General features: G+C 46.8%; 1 long non-coding RNA gene across 1 annotated transcript in view; it reads right to left on the reverse strand.

The window, feature by feature from the left end:
- Window positions 1–17,654: 17,654 nt before the first annotated feature.
- The window catches only part of LOC146203689 (uncharacterized), a 58,602-nt gene continuing 50,898 nt past the window's right edge, over window positions 17,655–25,358 (reverse strand). The window contains exon 3 of the long non-coding RNA XR_014703900.1: window positions 17,655–19,971. This is a non-coding gene — a long non-coding RNA (uncharacterized LOC146203689). The remainder of the gene's footprint in view (window positions 19,972–25,358) is intronic.

A 25,358-nucleotide genomic window follows, 5' to 3' on the forward strand; every position in this document is an offset into this window, starting at 1 on the left:
GTACAGGCCTATGCACCCACATGTAGTTATGATGACCAGGCAGTTGAAAGCTTCTATGAAGATGTAGAATCGGCAATGCGAAAAGTAAAGACGCAGTATACTGTACTAATGGGCGACTTCAATGCCAAGGTAGGGAAAAAACAGGCAGGAGACGAGGCAGTAGGTGACTATGGCATTGGTTCTAGGAATAGTAGGGGGGAGTTACTGGTTGAGTTTGCAGAGCGCAATAACTTACGAATCATGAATACCTTCTTCAACAAACGGAAGAACCGGAAATGGACATGGAAAAGTCCTAACGGAGAGACTAAAAATGAAATCGACTTCATAATGTGTTCAACCCCCGCCATTGTGCAGGATGTAGAGGTAATCGGGAAAGTGCGATGCAGTGACCACAGGATGGTGAGGTCCCGAATTAGGCTAAATCTGAAGAAGGAACGCAACAGATTAGTAAGAAAGAAACCCATCAACGAATTAGCGGTGAGGGGGAGGGCAGAAGAGTTCAGGATCTCGGTACAGAATAGGTTTTCAGCTCTAACTGAGGATGACGACATTACCCTAGAGGCAAGGAACAATAATTTCAGAGATATCATTACTTAGTGCGCGGTAGAAGTAGGCGGTAGGATAGTTAGAGAGGATACCGGTAAGCTGTCTAAGGAGACGAAAGATTTGATTAAGAAACGCCAGAGTATGAAAGCTTCCAATCCAACAGACCAGATCGAATTGGCCGAGATATCAAAGCTAATCAATAAGCGCAAGGTGGCCGATATAAGGAAGTATAACATGGAGAAAATTGAGCATGCTGTAAAGAACGGGGGAAGCCTTAAAGCGGTAAAGAAGAAATTGGGCATAGGCAAAAACCAGATGTATGCGCTAAGGGACAAGGCGGGCAACGTCATCACTAATATGGACAAGATAGTCAAAGTAGCCGAGGAGTTCTATACAGATCTCTACAGTAGCCAAAGTAGTCAGGACCGTAATGAGATTGGCGGCAGGGAAAAACAGACGTTCCACCAGTGACAAAGGACGAGGTCAAGAAAGCACTAGAAACTATGAAAAGGGGGAAATCAGCTGGGGAGGATCAGATAACTACAGATTTGCTAAAGGACGGGGGGGGGGATATCGTACTAGAAAAACTAGCCACCCTGTATACGCAGTGCCTGGTGTCATCGACGGTACCGGAACCATGGAAGAATGCAAACATTATCCTCATTCACAAGAAAGGGGACTCTAAAGACCTTAAAAATTACGGACCAATCAGCTTACTGTCTGTTACGTATAAGGTATTTACTAAGGTAATCGCTAATAGAATCAGGACAACCTTAGACTGCAATCAAGCGAAGGATCAAGCAGGGTTTCGGAAACGGTTCTCTACTATCGATCATATCCATACCATCAATCAGGTGATAGAAAAATGCTCGGAATATAACCAGCCCTTATACATAGCATTCATTGATTACGAAAAAGCATTTGACTCAGTTGAAACCTCGGCGGTGATGCAGGCATTGCGAAATCAAGAGGTAGACGAGCCGTACGTGAAAGTGCTGGAAGATATATATAGTGGCTGCACAGCAACCATAGTTCTGCATAAAGAAAGTAACAAAATTCCCATAAAGAGAGGTGTTAGGCAAGGAGACACAATCTCCCCAGTACTATTCACAGCTTGTTTAGAGGAAGTATTCAGAGACTTGGAATGGGAGCAGTTAGGGATAAGGGTAGATGGAGAATACCTCAGTAATCTGCGGTTTGCTGATGACATTGCCTTGCTAAGCAACTCGGGGGATGAACTGCAAATAATGATTGATGACCTAGACAGTAAAAGTAGAAAGGTAGGCTTGAAAATCAATATGCAGAAGACTAAGGTAATGTTCAACAGCCTCGGGAAGGAACAGCAGTTTACATTAGGTAGCGAAATACTGGAAGTAGTAGGCGAATATGTCTACTTAGGACAGGTAGTAACCGCAGATCCTGACCATGAAAAGGAAATAACAAGAAGAATAAGATTGGGATGGAGCGCATTTGGCAAGCACTCGCAGATTATGACTAGCAGCTTACCGGTATCGCTCAAAAGGAAAGTATACAACAGTTGCATCTTGCCTGTACTCACCTATGGGGCTGAAACGTGGAGGCTAACCAAGAGAGTTCTACTTAAGTTAAGGACAACCCAGAGGGCTATGGAACGAAAAATGGTAGGGGTAACATTAAGAGATAGAAAGCGTGCAGAGTGGGTCAGAGAAATAACTTAAGTTACCGACATTCTAGTGGAAATTAAGAAGAAATGGACATGGGCAGGACATGTAGTGCGAAGAGAGGATAACCGATGGTCGCTGAGGGTAACAAACTGATTCCAAGGGAAGGAAAGCGTAGCAGAGGGCGGCAGAAAGTTAGGTGGGCGGATGAGATCAAGAAGTTCGCAGGGGTCAAGTGGATGCAGCTAGGACAGAACCGGGTTAAGTGGAGAAATATGGGAGAGGCCTTCGCCCTGCAGTGGGTATAATCAGGCTGATGATGATGATGATCTCAATGGAAGGTCTGCCGCGGGTCCCGATCGAGTGACCAACAGAGCGCTCAAGAACCTCAACGAAGCGGCCATCGAAACGCTCACGAACTTCTACAACAAATGCTGGCAAGAAGGAAGGCTACCCAAGCAATGGAAAGCAGCCAAGACGATCCTCATCCCCAAGCCTGGCAGGCCGCCCAACATAGAGAACCTCAGGCCGATCTCGCTCACTTCGTGCGTGGGAAAGGTCCTCGAGCACGTTCTCATGAACAGGTGGCAGCTTTACCTGGAAGAATCGGAGTTTTACCCAAATTCCATCATCGGGTTTCGGAACAAACTCGGGACGCAAGACGCCATGATCTTACTGAAGAACGAGATCATCGACGATACGACGGGCACCAAGGACAACAGAGCCGTACTCGGGCTGGACTTGCAGAGCGCCTGTGATAAAGTGAGGCACTCGGCTATCCTGGCCCAAGTATCCAGGCTAAACATGGGCAGGAGGACATACCAGTACATCAAAGACTTCCTGACGGAACGGACCACCGAAATCTCTGCGGGAGACCTGCAGCTCGAAGAGAAGAAGCTGGGCAGCATCGGAACTCCGCAGGGGTCGGTAATCTCCCCGCTACTCTTCAACCTCGTGATGATCGGGGTGGCCACCCGGTTGGAAAGAGTAGCGGGAGTCCGGCACACCATCTACGCCGACGACGTTACGCTATGGGTACCGGGAGGAAGCGACGGACACATCGAGACAACGCTGCAAGAAGCGGTCAACGCCATCGAGGAGCAGCTGGATGGGTCTGGACTCGTTTGCTCTCCGGCCAAGTCAGAACTGCTGGTGATTCCCCCGAAAGGATCGGGCAGGAAAAGAAAGAATATGGAAGTCAAGTACGAGCGTCCCAAGATCACGGTCAAGACGGCGGGAGGACAAGTAATCCCGGAGGTCGAGAAGATTCGAGTACTCGGGCTGCTCATCCAGCGAAACCGAGCCAACGGTGAAACGGTCAACAAGCTCGCGGGCAAAGCGGCTGCGGCAATGAGACTCATCAAGAGGGTGTCCAACAGAAAAGCGGGGATGAAGGAGGAGAGCCTGACTAGGCTCGTTCAATCCTTCGCAGTTAGCCACATAACGTACGTGGCCGCCTTCCACAACTGGAGGCCGAGTGAACGTAACAAGATAGACGCCACCATACGCAAGGCGTATAAGGCGGCACTCGGTCTCCTCGGGGGCACGAGCACCGAAAAATTCATGGCGCTGGGAGTCCACAACACGCTGGACGAAATAGCCGAAGCACAGAGAACGGCGCAACTCGAGCGTCTCTCTGAAACGAGAACCGGAAGACAGATACTGCGGGACCTTGGCCTCGAACCGAGGGAAGGCAAGCAGCAGAAAGACGTACCTATACCAGATAGCATCAACAGAAAGCTCAGGGTCTTCCCGATCCCGAAGAACGTGAACCCCGAGCACAACAGGGAGCGGAGGTTGGCGAGGGCCAGGGCTCTCGTAGACCTCCACGCCAGAGAAGAAGGCGCCGCCTACGTGGACGCGGCGGAGTATCGAGGGAACACCAACGCATACGCGGCGGTGGTTGTCGGGGCATCGACGGGTGCAACGAAGACCGCGGTCAGCGTCCGGACTCGAGAAGCGCACCGGGCGGAGGAGGTGGCCATCGCCTTGGCCGTTTCCGACCCCGGATGCACTACAGTGTTGTGTGACTCTAGAACGGCAGTGAAGAACTACGCCAAGGATAGGGCATGTAGTGAGGCCGCGCGCATACTGCGCAAGGCCGAAGACATCGGACGCAAAAGTCCTGTGGTGATCAAGTGGTTTCTGGCCCACATGGGCAGTGACGTGTCGGAACGCGGAAACGTGAACCACAACGAGACGGCCAACTCGGCCGCGCGAGGACTAACCAACCGCGCGGCTGCAAGCACGGCCGACTCGGAGTCTTGGTCGCGGCGCAGTGCCAAGGACAAGATGACCACCTTCAACGAAATAGTGAAATGGTACAGACTGAACAGACAGACTATGCCGCCACCTCACCCGGGGCTTACCCGGAAGGAGGCAGTGTTATACACAGTTACAGACGGGGTCCCTGCTCACCCCGGTGCTAGCTAAGCACATGTGTCCGAGTGTGCAGGCGAGCGACATGTGTAGACTGTGCGCGAAGGAGAGAGCCACCGCGGCTCACATCCTTTGGGACTGTAGCGTAAATCCGCGCGAAGCCAGCGAGAAGACGACGATCCCGCCGCAGCCAGAGGCTGCAACGAGGAGCTGTGATCAAGAGACACAACTCAAGGCCGTCCAGCAGGTCTCGGCAGCTCTAGAGAGGCAGCGACCGAGCGAAACCGAGGAGAGGGGGGGCAGCACCCCAAAGAAGGGGGCGGCGGCCCTCTCGAACCCGCGGAAGTAGCGAGGGACGTAACAAGACCTCAAGGAGCACAACACACGAGACTGACGTAGTGGCCGCGTCACGGTAAAAGCTTGTCCTCCCTGCTTGGAGGGAGCCTAACCGATTCTGCAGGCATTTTAAATAAAAGTTGTTCTCGCTCTCTCTCTGGTCCGTCTCGCTGTCTGAGGGTGAAGGATGGGTGTCTACCGGTCGCTGCGCGCTTTTGCCTCGCCGTGGTCCGACTGAATCCAGAGGCGCGCGCTCCCTCGCCCGTTTTCTTTTCGCGCAGGTGGAGTGCCACGCCCCACTTCCCGCCAAACGCGGAGGAGGAAGGGGAATTTGTCTTGCGGAGGCTAGACGACCGGGTAGGAGAGTGAAAAACCTTTGCGAGGGAACGGAAGGAGAGAAACACGACAGAATCGGGTGATTGGGTGGCTGTAACTGCGGTATTAGCTACTCTTTTCAAAAAGATTTTGCGCCCTTGCGTTCTGGGGGCGAAGTCTCACCGGGGAAAATATTTTCGACCGGAGGGTGGACAGTGGGCCTTTAAGGCAACACCAGTACTTCCCGACAGCCTATATGTACTTTGCTACGGTTTAGGTATTATCAGCAGTCCCAGCAGTGCGTGGTTTATCGCCCTCCGGTTTAGCGGTACCTTTTCCGGGTATCGACAAATCTTTAAATTCGATTTCAATAGTCTATGGTCCGATTAATAGCCATTCTCTATTTTATTTAGCTTCGCAAGTCAACCAGCTCAAATTAAAAGCATTTACTGGTTAAAGCTCTGCGTGTAAAAGAGTAGAATAAAAATGTAATATCTAATTTATAAGGGTAATGTCTTTCACCTCAGCTTCTCGTGTAGACAGGTAGGTCCATTAATTATTCTGTTCAGATACCTCATTAGTTTAATGAGTAGAAGCAACACTTATTAACGGATGAGCATGTCTTTGACCCTCGGTATACCCACGTATTTCAGGCCCGTCTTTGAGCGATTCCATATAGGCAGAGAAAAAAGAAAACCTGTGGTTTCAGATGTTTTCCTGTAAGGTTTGAAATAAAAGCGGAAATTCAGGTTTTCCTTCGCAGACTTGATTGAGCGTGCGGGACGTTTAGCTAGAATACTGAAATTGTTTTGTCTGTGTTGTAATAGAGTGTTATGTTGATATGCAGATATATAGATCTATAGTCCAAAACCTACATGCCATGCGGGCTAGATCTTTAAATCAGGAATTGGGTAGATAAGGCATATCTGACCAGACAGATATGCCTTATCTGGTGCTCGAAACCAGGAATTGGGCAGATCAGGCATATACAACCAGATATGCCTTATCTGGTACTCAAAATCAGGAATTGGACAGATACGCCTTCTCTGGCCGAGATCTGTCCTAATAAACCATATCTGCCCAATTTCTGATATACCTGTTCTGGATTTTTTCATAAGTCCAGATATGGCATTTCCGTAGGGGATTCCCCATTCTTCATGCCAAAACTTCAAACATTTATGCCAATCGACAATGCTCCCACTCACCCTGAAAATGTTTTGAGCGTATTTATTGCCTAACACTTTCTTGCCTGCACAGAATATGGCTAATATGCCAGCGTATATGCCAAAATTCGTATAAATGTGTATGGCCACAATAAAAAAAAAGTGAGAACAAGCCTGCGAAGCGTGATTCCATTCTCTCAACAGTAGGGTCCTCTGAGCAGCGTCACCTGGCAACAGATTGCGGAAATATTGTAAAAATGAATAAGGCTCATTTAAAGTCTGCCGTACTCGTTGCACCCGCAAAAGGCAGGTTTCTCCTGGCACGAAAACATTTTTCTTTAAATTACATACCGAAGCTCTACCTGTAAACACATGGCTCCATACCAAAAATATTTTTGTATCTTCTGTAAACTGCAGTCTGTGTGAAGTGCCTGAAACAATTGAGCACTGTTTCATTAATTGCAAAGACGCAATTCTTTTTTGGGATGTGCTGCAAAGAATTCTAAAGAAAGACTTCTAAATTCGTACAGTGTGCGGTATCTTGTGTTACACAATCTGATTACGAACCATATGACATGTTTTTCCTTATTGGACTTCATAGCTTGTGGAAGACATGCATGTCGGATCACAACGCTGAACCTGTTGTTCCACCTAGACTCCATTTTAGCAGAATGATGCTGCAACTGAAGGACACTTATGATGAAAATGACTTTAAACCTGATTGGTTTCCGCTGGTGACACGGTGCTTATTTTTGCCTGCCTTTTAAAAAGTTGTGTCTTCTGTAGTGCATCTCAGCAATGGCTGAGGGAATTTTAAAGTCTGTGTATAACCCTTTCTGTATAATAAATACCATTTCAGAAAAAAAATGCCTCAGTGGCGCATTGGATTAACATTACTTACCTGAGCACTTAGCAAATAAGATGTATGTTCGAATCCTGCATTTCTAAATTTTTTTCCAAATTTGTTTTTTAAATTGCAACATTAAAATATGCTACTAATATCTTTCTGGAGGGTGCTCCCCTTTAGTTTGCATCATGTGATGTTTTTAATTCTTAATAGCCACAAAACCTGCCGCGAACACAGCAGCGAGACCACACAATGACAATTAACACTTACACAATTTAATAATTTTCAACGTAATCATTTCCTGCCTTTAGTGAGTGTATGTTACCTTTAGGTTGCGTTCAGACACACCTTTCAGTAACAATCGCCATTTAACCCGCTCAGAGGCAACCAGTGACCAGAAAGAAGTTGCGGGACCCTACCGTTGAGAAGACGGAATTACGCGCCTGCGAAAAGTGTGTGTGCGTGTACGTCGTGTGTGTGTGCGTGTCGCGTGTGAGCCTGTCGTGTGTGTCGTGTCGGGTCGTGTGTGTTAGTGTGCGTGCGTGAAGGCCATGCCAAGCGTAGCCATGCAGATAGATCTCGCATAGCTCCAGGTTTAACAAGCTAAACCCCGGCTAATTGTTTGTAATGTACGGAGCCCCAATATATATATATATATATATATATATATATATATATATATATATATATATATATATATATATATATATATATATATATATATATATATATATATATAATCTTAGGTTCACTGCCACATGAGTCTGCTTCCAGATTGTTCCGAATTATTGTCTTTGAAGGTTTATCTTAATGTTCCCTCAGATTTCAAATTTAGCGCTGCCGAAAGCACCGGTAATTGTTGTTCCTGAAGCAGCGAGCAAGCTTGCTACTGTTGCTATTGCCCCTCGTACTTCTCCGGAGTTACCGCTGCCCATTGCTAGATATGAGGGGGGGTCGAGTCGCTTCACGATCATATCGCTGACTCCAATGAGAGCAAGTGTCGCTAGACCATCTGCTGCTGAGACGTCCGACCAAACCCGATTCTAATCCGTGTATCAAAGCTGGCAGCCCACGAGACAAGCTGAACGAAAGGTGACTTTATACATTATTTACAGGCATGGTACAGAAAGAACATCGGCACGGGAGCTGAAAACTATTGGCTACACGCGACTGTCATCGACAGAGCAGACCAGAAAAAATCCGCCACGTGTCGCTAGACCATCTGCTGCTGATACGTCCGACCAAACCGGAACGAGAAATCCACGGCCACGATTCTAATCTGTGTATCAAAGCTGGCAGCCCACGAGACAAGCTGAACGAAAGGTGACTTTATACATTATTTACAGGCATGGTACAGAAAGAACATCGGCACGGGAGCCGAAAACTATTGGCTACACGCGACTGTCATCGACAGAGCAGACCAGAAAAAATCCGCCACGTCCCCTTCGACCGAAGAGCACTACACAATATGGGCGCTCACGACGGTCTCTCTAGACAATCGCTCGAGAGCCTTCTTTTGTAGACCAGGACACCGTTGGCATTTGAACTGTCCAATCCAGACGCAGCAGTTGGCGGCGGCCGGACTCAGAGCAAGCACGCTAGGGTCCCGTCGTGGATCGAAGGGGAGAGGATAGTTCTCCTCTACGCTGCCAGCGAGGAGGTTGAGACGCCGTGATGTCTGGCTGGCGTGCTCGGGCATATTCGATGCTGAGGCTTCTCCTCAATATGCTGGTGCCATGCGGAGCAGCCCTGAAACTTGTAAAGGGCCTCAGGCGCTCAGCTGCACCCGCAGGACTCCCGTCGTTGTCCCCTGCAGGTGCCGCTATGCCATGCCTGCTATCGTGTGTCAAGGATCCTTGACAGTCCACCAAAAAGCGCCGGTCACTCACTCACCCTACAAATTCCGAGTGCGCAATTCAGTGTGCTGGAACCCACTCCGGCGGACAACTTTGCCGACACCATCGAAACAGTCGTCGGTTCCAACGGCTGGAATAAGCAGCACATCGCTGGAACGAAGGTCACTGCAGCGGTCAGTTTGATGGCCCAAGATGAAACTGTTGCAGCTGGCAGTGTGCTCATCGCAGAAAACGAAGTACCGTTGGTGGAAATGGCTGCGCCAGTGGCTTTCATGACTGTTTTCTGGTTGCCCCAGTACATTGGGGACGACTCTCCCGCCGCTGCGCGCAGTCCCTGTAGAAAAGTTCGAGTAATAACTGAGCCGGTATTCAAATGGAAAAGGCATGTCCAGAAGTTCCCATAGCTAGAGAAGTTGGATTGTAGCGTTCACCACACGTTTCCTGTGTCATGAGACCTCACATAACGCTTAAATACCGGAGCATGAAACGGATCTACTCGGGTTGCGAGTATGAGGGCCACATTGGTTCTGCGTGCAGGCGTGTTTGGTTCATCCTCTGCTCTATGTTCGGTCACAGCCCAAACGTCTGCAGGGAGGGTACAAGTGCTGGACCAGCATGCGACATTTGACAGCGTGGTGCCAAGGTGATATGCTGTTGTAGCAGCTGCATCCGAGAACATGCTGGTCACAGTTAACTTTGCGTGTTCTCGAGTCGAGACACAGCCTTCAGACTAGGTCAACGTGTACTCTGTAGAAGGTACACCAGCTGGATGCTATCCAATCTTTACCGAGGTCCCAACATGGCGCTCACTCTTGCTCGAGCCTCATGCTCTTCTTACGCTTCCTCCTCTTAGTCTTTTTCAAGTCTCAGGCACAAATCAAATACACTCCGGGCCCCGAGGTTGTTAAACAGGCCTAACTTCATCCCATCCCTGCTGCAAACGAATTTGTCACGAGCACACTATACTAACCTTACACAATATACATTACATGATAAGACCAGTCCACCAAACAGCTTTCGCGCACTGTCCACAGTGACAGATTTAGAACATGTTTGTTGCGATTCGTCACTACTTTCTGGCGCAGACAAGTGATGATATCCCAACAAGAAATGCGACGGACCCCTGGCTCATTAGGATTAAAACAAGTTCAGTTTCAGATAGTAATATTCTCAGCTGCTGTGTATTAAAAGATTATTTTCGAAACGTTTTCTGCTGGCACATCTTTACGATACTAAACCTTTTCCCTCCCCACAAGGCAGCTCTCTCTGCGATAAAGTTGCACATTATACTATCACTAGTACAGTAGTCTTTTACATGTTCTTTTTAGATGGTCTTTTGACCCACCAGGAGAATCAACACCTATGATTTCGGAAGATGGAGTGTTCAGCAAACTTTCGCATGGAAAAATTGCTGTCGGAGCAGCATGCTGTCTGTCGAAAACGCGCACATCACCCATATTTTGCCAGGAAACATTTTACACATTGACGAGCTCGTGTCTTCCTGCTCCTTCCTCACAGCTCGATAACTGTCGCCCACACTGCCATGAACATTTCGATGTGTATGAACCACAAGACGTGTTGATGGGTCTTCACCAAGAAGCAGCACAGGCGTTGCTTCGGTGGACGTCGATGCAGCATTCTGAAGCTGGCTCCTGATCCTGAGCACAACGGCATCATCGATGAAAGGGTGAAGATCTCGTATCTTCGAGGAAGGATGAAGATGTTTTCCCTTCATTAACTGGATAAAGAACACCATGGCAAGAACATCATCCCGAACTTGGTTGCACCAGACAATCTCGGCCCCTCGCAGATGTTGAGCATCAAGGGAACCGGTATGAGTGATCGGTGAATGACAGGTAGTGATGTAGCGTGATATCCGTGCTGTTATTCGAACAGTTCTGCTCGAAATACGGAACCAATTTAGCCGAAAAAATTGCTCCCTGGTCACGCTCACTAATCATCACGACACGCTTTATATTGACACAGAATGGGGATAATCACCCCGACGGATCGAAAAGGCGTATTGAAGTCTGCGAACCGTAACACTTCTTTTCTTTGCGAGTTAGCAGTTGTAGCACTGCGCCGGCAATTAGATGAAGCCTGTCAGAAGCAGTGTTGCAGAAGAGGCCCAGCCCCTTCATGAACGTAGAAGGTGAATCTGATGATGTACATTTATCGATGTGTGGGATCATTCATAGCCCACTTTTGTGGCATCATGCAAGCAGCACTGAGGATACTGTTTGCCTCTTCGTATACCTCAAAGTCTGCTTTGGAACTCTAAGCACCAGTGACGAAATCATCGATGTAAAATCAAGTGGAAAGGAGAGCAGCTGTACTTTGTAGAAAGGCTTCAACGTGTAGTGAACTGAGCAGTAATCTTGCACCAAAAAAAAAAGGAGCTTGCAGTCGTCCCGAAGGACACACGCGTCATTCTGTGCTCCTTAATGGCCGGCAATTGACTCTCATACCACACGTTTCGCATCTGGATGTTGTCAGGAAAACTTTATAAATCTACACTGCCATGGCAAGCGCCCGTTGAAGGATCGTCAGCACTATCATGCCGATGAACGTCATCATGGTGCCCATGAGAACTAGAGCGTAAGCGATAACATGGCATCTACTGTCGATGCTGGCAGACTAACACGACAGCAGGACATGCATCCAAAGAAAACGAGGTGTAAAGAGTAGTGCCGTTTACAGGCGGCGAAAGCGATCCAGCAGACACTTAGTATACCCATACACATCACGCAATTGGAAGAGTAGGCTGCAACATTTCAGTCACAGCTCAAGCTGGGAGAGACTGCGACAGCCATATAACTCCGCTGAAACATAGCTCTGCACAGCAAGTCGTCCCCGAATCGCCGCTGTTCGAATCATTCTCGGGGTAGAATCCTTGCTTTGGAAACGAGTGAACCGATTGATCGAGTCTACACTGCGGGCGGCTCCCTTGACCGGCCGCACAGTCGTTCACCTGGCTGAGACGGGACATCCTGGTGCGGTGCGGGCACCAGGAGGGGGGGGGGGGGGGGGTGTTGCTGGGTCGCACAGGAAAGGCGTGTTTCCCTAAAGAAAGCCAATTCTCGGCTTACAAGGACACCATGTTAGACTGGCTATGGGCCCGAGCCGGCCTGAAAACCCATACCCGGCCCGGCTCGGGCCGCTCGCAATCCCTATACCTAGGGCTTGGGGCAGGCCCGGATTAAGGTATACATGTATTAGTCTCGGGCGGGCCGGGCCAGACACCTTAATCGGAACACATGCAACTTTTGCGAAAGCGCGAATATGGTCATAGTGTGATAAGCGTCTTAAATGTAAACTATTTTCCCGTGTCCTCCCCACCAGATAGCTTCAGAGTTCTTTTCCGGCGTCGACCATCTTTTCCTTCCTACTGCCTCGCCGCAAAAGAATTTTTGGTAGGTGTCCGTGACCGAGCAGAGAAACCGCTGGTGGGCTACTAGTTTCATCTCCGTTTTGGTACCACTGGCGCTGAGGTTTAAGTGAAAGGCACACAGTGAGCTAGGCGAGCTCAACGAGTATATTGCCACAAAACCAGCCATTTGTTTAAGTTCAGAGCTAGGGCACTCCACAAGTTGTAGCACTGAAAGAAACTTCAGCGCTACATGCTACTGGGTTCATTATCCCTGCAGGAGCGCCGCCAATGCAATTTAATGTATAGTTGTTTTTGCACAATACCTTAATTATACGTATGTGCTTTGCCTCATGTATTCAGCATACCTGTCATTTCAAGCATGAGAACTCGACATTTCAAGATCTAAAGTTTTCACTTTGCAATTATGTCCTTCTTTTTCATGTCTTCACCTGCTATTACAGAATGACGGGTCGAGCCTGACCCAGACCTTAAATCAGAGCGCCGGGCCGTTCTGGGTTCGGGTCTGCAGCATCGAGTCTGGGCCCGGCTCGGGCGCAAAATTTCTGCCCCTGGAAGCTAAACTATCTCACCATTCCCAATTAACCACGACCCCAAGAAGCGAGTGATGAATGTCCACGACGGCGCATTAAGCGACGTCTCAGCTGATGGCAAGTAGCTGCGATGGCTCTTACAGCGTCGCCTGCCTCAGCGACCACCCTTCTGCATTTTTCCTGTACCTGACCGCAGAACGGCCGCTCCCTGAATGGCTCTCGAGGCTCGCCGCTTGCTTTTGTTATGATTTTAGCTTGTTAGCTTTGTTAACGCATGAAGTGAATGATGGACCTTGCGCGCTCTGCAGTATGCGTGATGGCTGCGTGCGGGACTACTTATATCCAGTCGCCTGCAGAGCACGAACCTTGCTGCAGCCCTCAAAGCTGCACTCACCTTGGAGCCCTCCGAAGCCCACACCTTGAAAGCCAGCGGGTGGCTCAATTTCCTTTCAAAGAGCCTGCCTGACTCAGGTGTCAGCCGTGGACTTTGCCAGCAGGACGATTCCATGAGTTCGTTTTGCTCCTTCTTGATCATTTGTTACACTGCATTTTGTTTTGTTGGTTTTCCTTTTTATTTCCTGATGGCACAATTTTCGCTTTGTCGCCAATATTTTATTTCTACAAGAATGCGATTTCCACTCTTCCTTAATGCTGACGTTTTTGTTTACACTGTTGTGGCGTTGGAGATATATCCTTACGACAGGGTGTCGGGTGCGTGCGCATTGCACCTTTGGTGTTGATGGCCGTGCCCCCGCTCTTGCATTTTTCTTGACGGGCGGAAGGTCCGATTCGTGAATATATATTGCCGCAGTGTTATCGTACTGGCGCCGCCATGTGGCGAGCTCGGGAGACTGGCACGCGCTCGTCTTCTTCGCTCTCGGTGCTCGCCCGCCAGTCGGTTCCGTGCCTGATCTTGCCGGTGTTTTTACTTAGTCCTAAGTAAACCTGTTGAACCAGTTTAACTGGCTTCTGTGACAATATGCTCCCGTTACGCGTACGGGCTTCAACGATTGTGTTCGTTCGGTCGCGTCGGAAGTTCTGGAGCCTATCGATCCATCTCCATTGCAACACGCGACCTTCGTGGATCAAAGCAGGGCGCGCCCGGTTAAAACACAAGATTAGGGCAAACATGTACGAAAGCTACGACTATCCGACGTGTTTTCTGCATGGCGAAGCTTTCGGGGCCACTAGGACACGAGGCCGGAACGAGAGTCGCATTTAGCGTGTGTGTCTGGCTTGCATTTGTTGAAACTGTGGTGCCTTGCGAGGTGACGACTCGGTGTATGTCACATCAGCGACGTTTTGTGGTGTCGTTGTCGAGCACGTCGGATGTTCGAAGTCCTATGGGGCCTTGAGAATGGATGTCACCCTCCTTCACACTCTCGTCAGCGTCTGAGATGTCCGTGACGAATTTGCTAACTCAGTCCAGACTGTTGCAGACTTCACTCCGGAGGTGTGGGACTGTTTCAACTCGGGTGGAACAACATTTAGGTGTGGGCTGTTAAGAAGGGGAGCGCAACGCTGCTGCATTTAACAACGTACTGCATCGCAATGCGAATCTTTGCCAACGTATACCACCTGTCTTACGCGATGCGCAAGTATCTGGAACGCCTTCGCGCCCGCAACTTTCGTATTCTCGAAAGGGGGTCGGAAACCTGCGGCATCGCGGCTGACCAGTCTGCTAGCTCATGATACGAACGACAACGTAGTGCGCAACTTTCGGCACAGAAATGTCCAACGTGCTCGCACCAAGAAGTGTATTTAAGACGGGGCAACGTCCACGGAGGCGGCAGGTATTGAATGGCTGTTTCGTTGATACTCCAAGGCGATCGTCACTCATAGCCTTTTCGAGCATGAAGGTTTGGAGAGAGTGACTGCAAAGTTCTGGGGAACATGACCTTATCCGACTGGTGATGTGGTAAAGGTAATGTGCGTCCCAGCAACGGGCAACGAAATTCCGCTGTGTTGCGAAACAAGCACCGGTATTTGGAACACGGGCCAGAAAGACTGTTTTCTGAGTTTTAGTGCACATTTTTTGACGCCATTGTAAGCTATCTGACACGCCTTGTAAACATGAATGATGGTTTGAGTTTGCAATGGGCCCCAAGAAGTAATGCGCACGACCACTACACAGTCTTTCTGGCCCGGAAAACTCGGAAAGCACTCTTTCTGGCCCATGTTATCCGTAATTAATAACTTAAATATGACCGGTCCTGGTATTGACAACCTTCATGGAAAACACGTGAACATTATCCGATCTATGCTCGCACCTGTTCTCAGCCACATCTTCAGTCTTGATTCTTTAAGTGTCTGTTATCCGCGGCAGCTCAAGATAGCGAAAATAATACTAGTGTTCAGAAAATGCGATCAAACTATGCGAAATAGTTACCGACCAATTGCCATTCTTCCGTTTTTTGACAAAATTTTAGAAAAATTGTTTGAAATAAGGCTGTCAGAATATATTGAAAAATACAACATGTTGACTGATACTCAACACGGTTTTCGACGCGGACTATCTACAGATACTGTTATAGCTTCTCTCATAGATTATATCAGGCTTGCTATCGATAAAGGAAAGTTTCCAAGCGCAGTTTTCATTGATTTCAGCAAAGCATTTGATTCCATCGATCACTCCATATTGTTTCAGAAACTTGTCATACGGCATATCAGGACCTCCACTAATGCTTTTGAAGAGCTTTCTTCATGACCGAGAGCACATAGTCTGTATTAATAACCATGCATCTAATAAAGCTCTCACTAACATTGGGGTTCCACAGGGTTCTATTCTAGGCCCTTCTACTCTACATTAACGATTTACCATCCTGTTTTAGGCATTGTAATAGTATATTATACGCAGATGACTACTATGATAACATCACACCATGACATTTACCAGCTCATATCTAACCTTCAAAATGACAATTCTCTTGAGCATTGGTGCCATATTAACCACCTTACTGTGAACGTTACTAAGACTTGCTTTCAGGTTTTTCATCCCCCTCAGAAGCAATTGCCCGTCTCGCCATTGCTATTGGCCTCGAGATCGAGCAGAGTCCCCACCTTGCGGCTCAGCGGCGAAACCTACTCAGTGTGGATGCGTTTTCGCGTCGCGTGCCAGCTCGCAGTGATTTACGCGCGCGCATGCGGCGTGTACAGGAGTGTTTGTTTTGCTGCGAGCTTTTGCTTACCTATATGCCGCTTGCAAAATAAATATGAACAGTTTATAACCCCACGCTTCATTAAAAAAAAATATACTTGTCTGTATCGAGCATGTCATGCTTGGATAAGGACATCATCCATCGCGGTCTTCTGCGCTTGAGATCCTTTGACATGCAATGTCTCAAACGAAGTGGTACTGTTGTTACCGCCGTGTCAAAGCAAAACAGGTCGATGCCATCAATAAAAGTTAATGCAAATGCTCAGAAATCACATATTCCTGTTTCTGTTTGGAATACCGCAGCTACTAACACATACGCCACCGCAGACTGCTTCATATAGCAGAATGCAGTTTGAACAGAACACTCTGCCTATTATGCTGTCTGTATGCACAATAGAGTTGTGTGAGTACTTTTTTTTTTTCACTTTTAAACCTCTGTCACAGTGTCTCAATGGTAAGGGCGCTCGACTGCTGATTTTGAGAACGGGGGATTCAATCACAACCGTTTCGAAAGGTGTTCCCCTGCCGTGGGATTTGACTGCACAATAAACAATCCCACGTGGTAAATGTGGTGTTAAGAATGAAAAAAAAAAAAGACACCATAACCAGCCTCTGCAATCATCCATCATAGCCGATGCCGCTTTCATGCGTTAAACCCGGGCCAATATGCATTTCTTTTCTTTTTTGTTGTCGAAGGCTTCTGTGCATCCGTAACAGTTTTAGTGAGCAGATTTTGCTTTAGAGAAATGCTCGAATGTTTAGGAAACATATTTCCTGCACCTAATTGTTACCCTAAATATTACATAATACACCTAGATCAATGTACTTTACTGGTAGCCTATTATAATCATTATAATCCCTTTTCGTCCAAGTGCTGTCTTCCGACAAAACTCATCATTTCGAACAAGGGGAATAAAACAGCTTCATGCGGAATTTAATATCAGTGTTTAGTTCGGGAATAAATGCATTTATATAGTTGCATGATAAGATGACCTCCATTTCTTTGGGAATAGTTTTATATCCGGCATCTGTTTTGGGAGCAACCCTAATATTTTACTTCGCATAAGATTTAGTCACTGCTAAATAATTAGTGATAAAGAAATTTTCAGCCTTTAAAATTGCTTCCCAGAACATGACAGTGCCCATGCGCAGTTTATAACGATGTCTTCGCAGCGTGTAATTCGTAGCTTGCACTTTAACGTTACTGAAAATTAATCGCTGATTATTGTAAATTCTGTCAAGTGTGGTTTGGTTTGTGGGGTTTAACATCCCAAAGCAACTCAGGCTATGAGAGACGCCGCAGTGGAGGACTCCGAAAATTTCTACCATCTGGGGTTCTTTAACGTGCACTGACATCGCACAGCATACGGGCGCCTTGCTTTTCACCTCCATAGAAAAGCGGCCGCCGAGGCCTGGATTCGATCCTGCATCCTTGGGAAGAGTAGTCGAGCGCCATAACCACCACCCCAGCGGGGGGCTGTCAAGTGTGTAAAAGTTCTCTCACACGGTGAAATTTATTCGCATTGCAAAACAAAATAACTACACTACTAATTTACTGTATATATTAACATCACACACATCAGAAATCCCTTATACTTTCCTCGGTTTCAGGAAATCATTTACAGTTAGTGGCACATGCATTAATACACTATCACATTCTATGACAGTGGCCGCAAAAAGCATCTCGGCAAATTCAATCCGCTCAGCGCTGTACACGTGATCAACTTTCCGGCGAGGTTTCCTGTATAGTGTCGGCGGGATCTCACTTTTGGGAACTACTTGTGCGTAGTTGTCTGGGCCAGAGTTCATGTGCACTCAGTCTAAAGCGACTCGCGATGCAGTACGCTGTCAGTTTACCCTCCTTAAGGCTCAACTCAAGCATGATATAATTAACCAGGCTTTCTCGATCCATTCTAAAGTACTGCAGGTCAGAGCACGAGCATTGATCTGCGTGGGCTTGACACTAAATTCGCCTGTCGCACTCCACGCACACTGCTTAAAAGTTGATAAGAAAAACAAAGCGGTCATTAGGCAGGCCCAATTATGAGGCGCGCGAGCGCGGTACAGCGCAAGAAAACGGAAAGTAAATCTAAAATACTGGTGGTTGCGTGCCTCGTTTTCCTAAAATCCGCATTTCTTCTGCTGCATTGGCAAAATCTATGGATTTTTTTCTGCAATATTGCAGAAATACCACAGAAGACGCATTTTAATCGCCAACCAACCCGCCGTAAACTGAAGCAGACCTACGCAGCATGCGTTTCTGCGAGCGCCGCCGGCTGCTGATCCATACTACCGGAGTGACGGTGGCACCACCTCTAGATCGATCGCACGGCGAATACTTCAATTCCACTGCCATCGAGTCTCAAGACCGAATTTCCTTTCTAGGTGTTATTGACCCTCACCTAAAATTTCATTATTATATAGCGGAAACTTTCTAGAAAATTTCATTTGGGTTACGCGCACTAATCAAAACCCGGTCCTTTTTCCCAATCCACATGTTACTATCACTTTACTATGCTTTCGTCCACAGCCACTTAAACTACGGCATTTCATCCTGGGGTAACGACTATCATGTTCATCTTTGGCCATTATTGAAACTGCAAAAGCAAGCCATACGCATCATAACCTCCTCCTCCCGAATGTCATCGTCGCACATTTTGTTCATGCATTTAAATGTTAAAACACTCTCAGCTCTTTATCTTTATAATATCGGTATTCTATAAGATTCCTCACCATCAGCTCCCGTTTAGCATTTTTCCTCCCGGCATGATCAAAAACAACAGCATTACACGGTTCGCTTTATGGAATAATTTTCTACTACCTAGGGTCAGTACTAACTATGGGAAACAAGGCCTTAAGTTTTCGTCCATATCATTTTGGAATTCTTTGAATTTCTACATTAAGCAAACTAATACACTTTCTTTGTTCAAGTTGAAATTAAAACATTTTTTTCTTAATTTGTGATTTCTTTATCTTTTGTGTCGTGGAATTCGTTAGTGTTTTTGTATCTAAATCTGTCGGCAATGCACTATGTATTTCGTTATTTATTTTCAGTGTTGCTTCATAAATTTTCTTACAATAATATTATTCTTTATTTGTCATATCGAAATCTATTACCATAGGAGGTCCCATCAGCGGTCTTGTACCATAGACCTCTCGCTGTAAATTCTGGTACGATGTTTTCCAATACTGGAGGTGAAGACCTCACCCCAGACCGCTTCATCGACCGGTCCCACTCCGGCAAAGAGGTAGACTCAGCGCTTTGTAATGCGTCTTGGGGACGTGGATGAGGGCGGATTCCCGTGTGAATTCCAGTGCATAGTGCAGTTGGACAATGCGCCTTCAGTTTCAAGGCCCGTTGATGAGGCAGATACTGCCGCCTTGTTGTGGATGTCCTCGGAGGTCCGTGAGTTGAGGCCAACGTCACACAGCTCACAGAATGAGCATGGTTGCGACTTGCGAAACAGCGCTGCATGCGGTCCGGAAGCCAAACTCGTTGTAAGCGCCCAAATCTTTCAAGGAGACATTGAAAGGTTCTTCCGCGCCGGAGACCCTCAGATAGTGTTTCTTGCTCTTAACGTGGCTCATGTATGGAACTGGACCGTTTAACACCTTGTTGCAAGGGTAGCACGAATAAGTTAGGCCGTTCATGGCGAGGAAAGGCCTCATTACAAGGTGCTTGAAGGCTAGCAATGATATGTCACCAGTCTCCAGCAGACAGCAGACTGCAGCAGGCACCCAGATCCGGAAGACAGCAGGCTACGGAAGACACCAGGCTCCAGCAGGCACCAGACTCACAGGGGCACCGACCCTGTGAGAAGGAAGATCGACCTCTTCTGCTAATAGCACAAGACATTCCTAGAGAAATTAATGTATTATCAAAGATGGTAAATAGCCAGCAGCCAGGCGGGATCGTGCTAGTGCTAACACCATAATAAGATGTTACAGAGCCTGAAGGATGGCGCTCCACTACGCTACTAAACACTGATTATAAGTTGGTTACGTCCCTTCTGATCGGACGCATGGGCTCCTTCCTGCCCTACCCTCAGCCGTAATCATTTATTTTAGTGCCATGTCGTTCCACCTTCGCGTCACTCCCGTTCACACAAGCTGTGTTATCTTATGAGAACAAGGCAGATGACTGCACTTTTCTCTCGTTAGGTCAATAGAAGGCATTTGACAGAATAGACCACGGCTACCTGATTTCAGGGCTTCCCTGCTTCTGCTTCTCGTATTCATCAGCCCCAGCTTTTAATGTTACACAGCAAGTTTTCCAGGGTTACCTCTTCCCGCAAGAAGAGTTAACCCTGGAGAGGTAATCACGTGCCAGAGCATCGTCAGCTCGAGTGCTCCTACAGGATATGGTTTGGCAACAAGCGGCCGGTGAGCAGTCTGCCGTCAGAGCTTCGCACTTTCAAGTGACACCGGCGATGGCATGTATTGCCCATGCGAGAACGCCTCGCCATGTGGCATATAGGGCCTAATGAAGCACGCCAATGCTGCGGCATCGCGGAAGCCATGCGGCATCCATTCCTTGAATCCACTGTCGCTTTAGTCATGTGGCAGCTAGTGTGAAAGCTGTTCAGCCCACGGTGGCCCAGGGTCCAGAACACTACACGGAAAATTTGCGCGGATAGATAGTTGTCACTTGTTTTCTCTGCGCAATGAATACTGCATCGACTTGCGAAACCCGTTGGCAACCTGCCTGGGCTACATATCCAAAGCAACTGACTGTCTCTTCTATTGTGGCAGTACCTCTCCGACACACTATAGGCAGAGTGAAGGGAAATTTCGACAGCGCTGGTCTGAGGCAGCAGACTTGCTATGTTAGCTTTGCCATACTAAACTCCTCTCCACCTAACATTTGTTACGTACCTCCAACCTGGAGGAAGTTCAGTACATGTTAGCATATAAAGTTTGCATATATACTAGTGATTTCAGCATTTTCATAATTCCATTGTGCTTGCTGTTCTCTGTTATTGTACTTAAGCTCTTTCCGTTTTGAGGTATCTGGCTTAAATTTCAGAGTACGACTGCCGCTTGTTAATATGGCGTACACTTTTCGTACCATCAAAGCATGTAGTAGCGCTTTCGCACGTATCTGATGGAAGAAAAATGTCCTGCTGTCATTACCGCAGATTTTTTTAGATCCTAGTTGCTGCGAGTTAGCCCAATACAGCGTTCATTTCCGTGAGAGGCCTGCCTGTTCCTTTCCTGCCCAAGAAAATGTCATCACCATGTGATTATCTAATTGACAGTTCTCAACAGTGCCCACCTTTACATATAGCCTAAGCATGAGAATGGCTTCCGCGTACTGCCAATCGTGTTTTAACACACAAATATTTTGAACACCTGGTGCAAGAGTCAATATAAACATTCTTGTTTTGCCTGGACACATTCGTCATACGAAAATGGAAACCAGAAGTCACCTAGCTGTCCATCGTATTCTTAAATAAGCTTAAAAAACACACACCAAAAGGAAGCACAAGAAAATGCATGCTTTATTAACCAAGGCGAGGATGGAGATTTGTTGCCTGCAGTAAAGTCGTAAAATCTGGAGTTATCTAAAGACTGTACAGCACTGTTGAATGTCTGGCAGCAAAGAGCTTTCCTTGGGCTCGAATTCTGATTTCTAGAACATCAGCATGCAAGACAAGAAGTTTTGTTTTTGTTTAAATTTATGCAAGTTTTGTAGAAGCAACTGTAGATGTTGACATGGAATTAGTGTTGTGTCTGGATCTAGATTAAGAATGGCTACCACATTTATGAATTGCTTGGTTGCCACATGCACTTCAGACATTGTTTGAACAGTCACATCACATTCTGCATTTGGCTTCTTTTCACTTTTTTGCATGGAAGTGTTCCCACTTTAGAGTGCGTAGCCTTTCACAATTCATAATTGATCAGGTGAGCATGTTTTGGCATGATAAAAGGTTTGGAAGTTTGAGAGCATTGGCCCTTCATGATGCACAAGGGGCAGACTGCTTACTGCACTGGTACCACTATCTTCCTAGATATCACTCATATTTCTATACAGAATACATATTTTCAGAAATACATATTTCTGGTCCGAATCTGCACATTCTTCAGTTGACATAATGGGAGCTAGGGATGAACTTTTGCCTTTCTTGGTGCACTGCTCCTATTTCGTTTAAAGAGAAGTCACATTTTGTCTAACCCGAGTTGGGGTGCAAACACTGCATGTTCATAGGGTGGTCAGGGAGCAAACTTGGTGGCACTGTGAAGGCCATGAACAATATGCTTATGATAGGCTGCCTTTAGACTGATTGCACTTCTCGGTGTGTTTTGTATGTGCGAGGGTTCCATAAGCTCCCACATACATTGCTTTGATTTGATGTTGAGGTGACTGGCATGATTAAAAAGTCAATGTGATGATTGAAGTCTTCAGAACATGCTGTGATTGTACTCCTGGCTTAAGTTGCAGACATTGTTTGCTGGTTATACCTTTGAGAGGAAATATAGTAGATGAAGCTATGGGCAGAATGCTTGCTTGGTATTCCAACCTAACCACCCAAACGTCACTGTTTACTGGAAACAGATTGTTCAAGCTTTCAGCCTTCTGCTTGTTCACTCGTACATTGCAGTGAAGCGCATTTACGCCTTGGCATATGGCAGGCTCAGGGGCTCGTTCTTCGCCACTGTACTATGTTAGACCTCCAGTTGACTCTAAATGCCTTTTGCCATTGCCGTGAAATAGTGTTTAAAAAAAGGTTCGATGACAGAAATACTGTTTGCTCTCTTAGTAGGTAAATAAGAGATAGCATAACATTTCTTACGAGTTACATTAATTACCTGGCACCTCTAGATGCGTGTTGTGCCTGCTATGGGCACTGAATTCTTGGTGTGAGATCAGAGGTTCCTGCAGAATCGCAGACTTTTATCATCATCTTCATCAGCCTGACTATACCAACTGCAGAGCGAAGGCCTCTCCCATATTTCTCCACTTAGCCCGGTTCTGTGCTAGCTGCATCCACTTGACCCCTGCGAACTTCTTAACCTCATCCGCCCACCTAACTTTCTGCCACCCCTGCTACACTTTCCTTCCCTTGGAATCCAGTTTGTTACCCTAAGTGACCATCGGTTATCCTCTCTTCGCACTACATGTCCTGCCCATGCCCATTTCTTCTTCTTAATTTCCACTAGAATGTCGGTAACCTGAGTTATTAATCTGACTCACTCTACACGCTTCCCATCTCTTAATATTACCCCTACCATTTTTCATTCCATAGACCTCTGGGTTGACCTCAACTTAAGTAGAACTCTCTTGGTTAGCCTCCACGTTTCGGCCCCATAGGTGAGCACTTTCCTCTTTAGCGATACCGGTAAGCTGCTAGTCATAATCTGTGAGTGCTTGCCAAATGCGCTCCATCTCAATCTTATTCTTATTTACTTTTCATGGTCCAGATCTGCGGTTACTACCTGTCCTAAGTAGACATATTCGCCTACTACTTCCAGTATTTCGCTACCTAATGTAAACTGCTGTTCCTTTCCGAGGCTGTTGAACATTACCTTAGTCTTCTGCACATTGATTTTCAAGCCTACCTTTCTACTTCTCCTGTCTAGGTCACCAATCATTATTTGCAGTTCATCTCCCGAGTTGCTTAGCAAGGCAATGTCATCAGCAAATCGCAGATTACTGAGGTATTCTCCATCTACCCTGATCCCTATCTGCTCCCATTCCAAGTCTCTGAATACTTCCTCTAAGCAAGCTGTGAATAGTACTGGGGAGATTGTGTCTCCTTGCCTAACACCCTTCTTTATGGGAATTTTCTTACTTTCTTTATGCAGAACAATGGTTGCTGTGCAGCCACTATATATATCTTCCAGCACTTTCACGTACGGCTCGTCTACCCCCCGATTTCGCAATGCCTGCATCACCACCGAGGTTTCAACTGAGTCAAATGCTTTTTCGTAATCAATGAATGCTATGTATGAGGGCTGGTTATATTCCGAGTATTTTTCTATCACCTGATCGATGGTATGGATATGGTCGATAGTAGAATACCATTTTCGAAAACCTGCTTGATCCTTTGCTTGATTGCAGTCTAAGGTTGTCCTGATTCTATTAGCGATTACCTTAGTAAATACCTTATACATAACAGACAGTAAGCTGATTGGTCTGTAATTTTTAAGGTGCTTGGAGTCCCCTTCCTTATGAATGAGGATAATGTTTGCATTCTTCCATGGTTCCGGTACCGTCGATGACACCAGGCACTGCGTATACAGGGTGGCCAGCTTTTCTAACATGATATCCCCCACCCCCTTCTTTCAGCAAATCTATAGTTACCTGATCCGCTCCAGCTGATTTCCCCCTTTTCATAGTTTCTAATGCTTTCTTGACCTCGTCTTTCGTAACTGGTGGAACGTCCGACTGTTTTTTCCTACCGCTAATCTCTTTACGGTCCTGACTACTTTGGCTACTGTAGAGACCTGTATAGAACTCCTCAGCTACTTTGACTATCTTGTCCATATTCGTGATGATGTTGCCCTCCTTGTCCCTTATCGCATACATCTGGTTTTTGCCTATGCCCAATTTCTTCTATCCCGCTTTAAGGCTTTCCCCGTTCTTTACAGCATGCTCAATTTTGTCCATGTTATACTTTCTTATATCTGCCACCTTGCGCTTATCTGGAGTTTCTTAATCAAATCTTTCGGCTCCTTAGACAGCTTACCGGTATCCTCTCTAGCTATCCTACCGCCTACTTCTACCGCACATTCAGTAATGATAGCTCTGAAATTACTGCTCATTGCTTCTGGGGTAATGTTGCCATCCTCGTTTAGAGCTGAATATCTATTCTGTAGTGAGATCCTGAACTCTTCTGCCCTCCCCCTAACCGCTAATTCGTTGATGGGTTTCTTTCTTACTAATTTGTTGCGTTCCTCCTTCAGATTTAGGCTAAATCGGGACCTCACCATCCTGTGGTCACTGCATCGCACTTTCCTGATTACCTTTACATCTTGCATAATGGCAGGGGTTGAACACATTATGAAGTCAATTTCGTTTTTAGTCTCCCCGTTAGCACTTTTCCATGTCCATTTCCGGTTCTTTCGTTTGCTGAAGAAGGTATTCATGATTCATAAGTTACTGTGCTCTCCAAACTCAACTAGTAAATCCCCCCTGCTATTCCTAGAACCAATGCCATAGTCACCTACTGCCTGGTCTCCTGACTGTTTTTC

The sequence above is a fragment of the Amblyomma maculatum genome, chromosome 1, assembly GCF_055883805.1.
Source record: "Amblyomma maculatum isolate TAMU_Amacu chromosome 1, ASM5588380v1, whole genome shotgun sequence".
NCBI lineage: Eukaryota > Metazoa > Arthropoda > Arachnida > Ixodida > Ixodidae > Amblyomma > Amblyomma maculatum.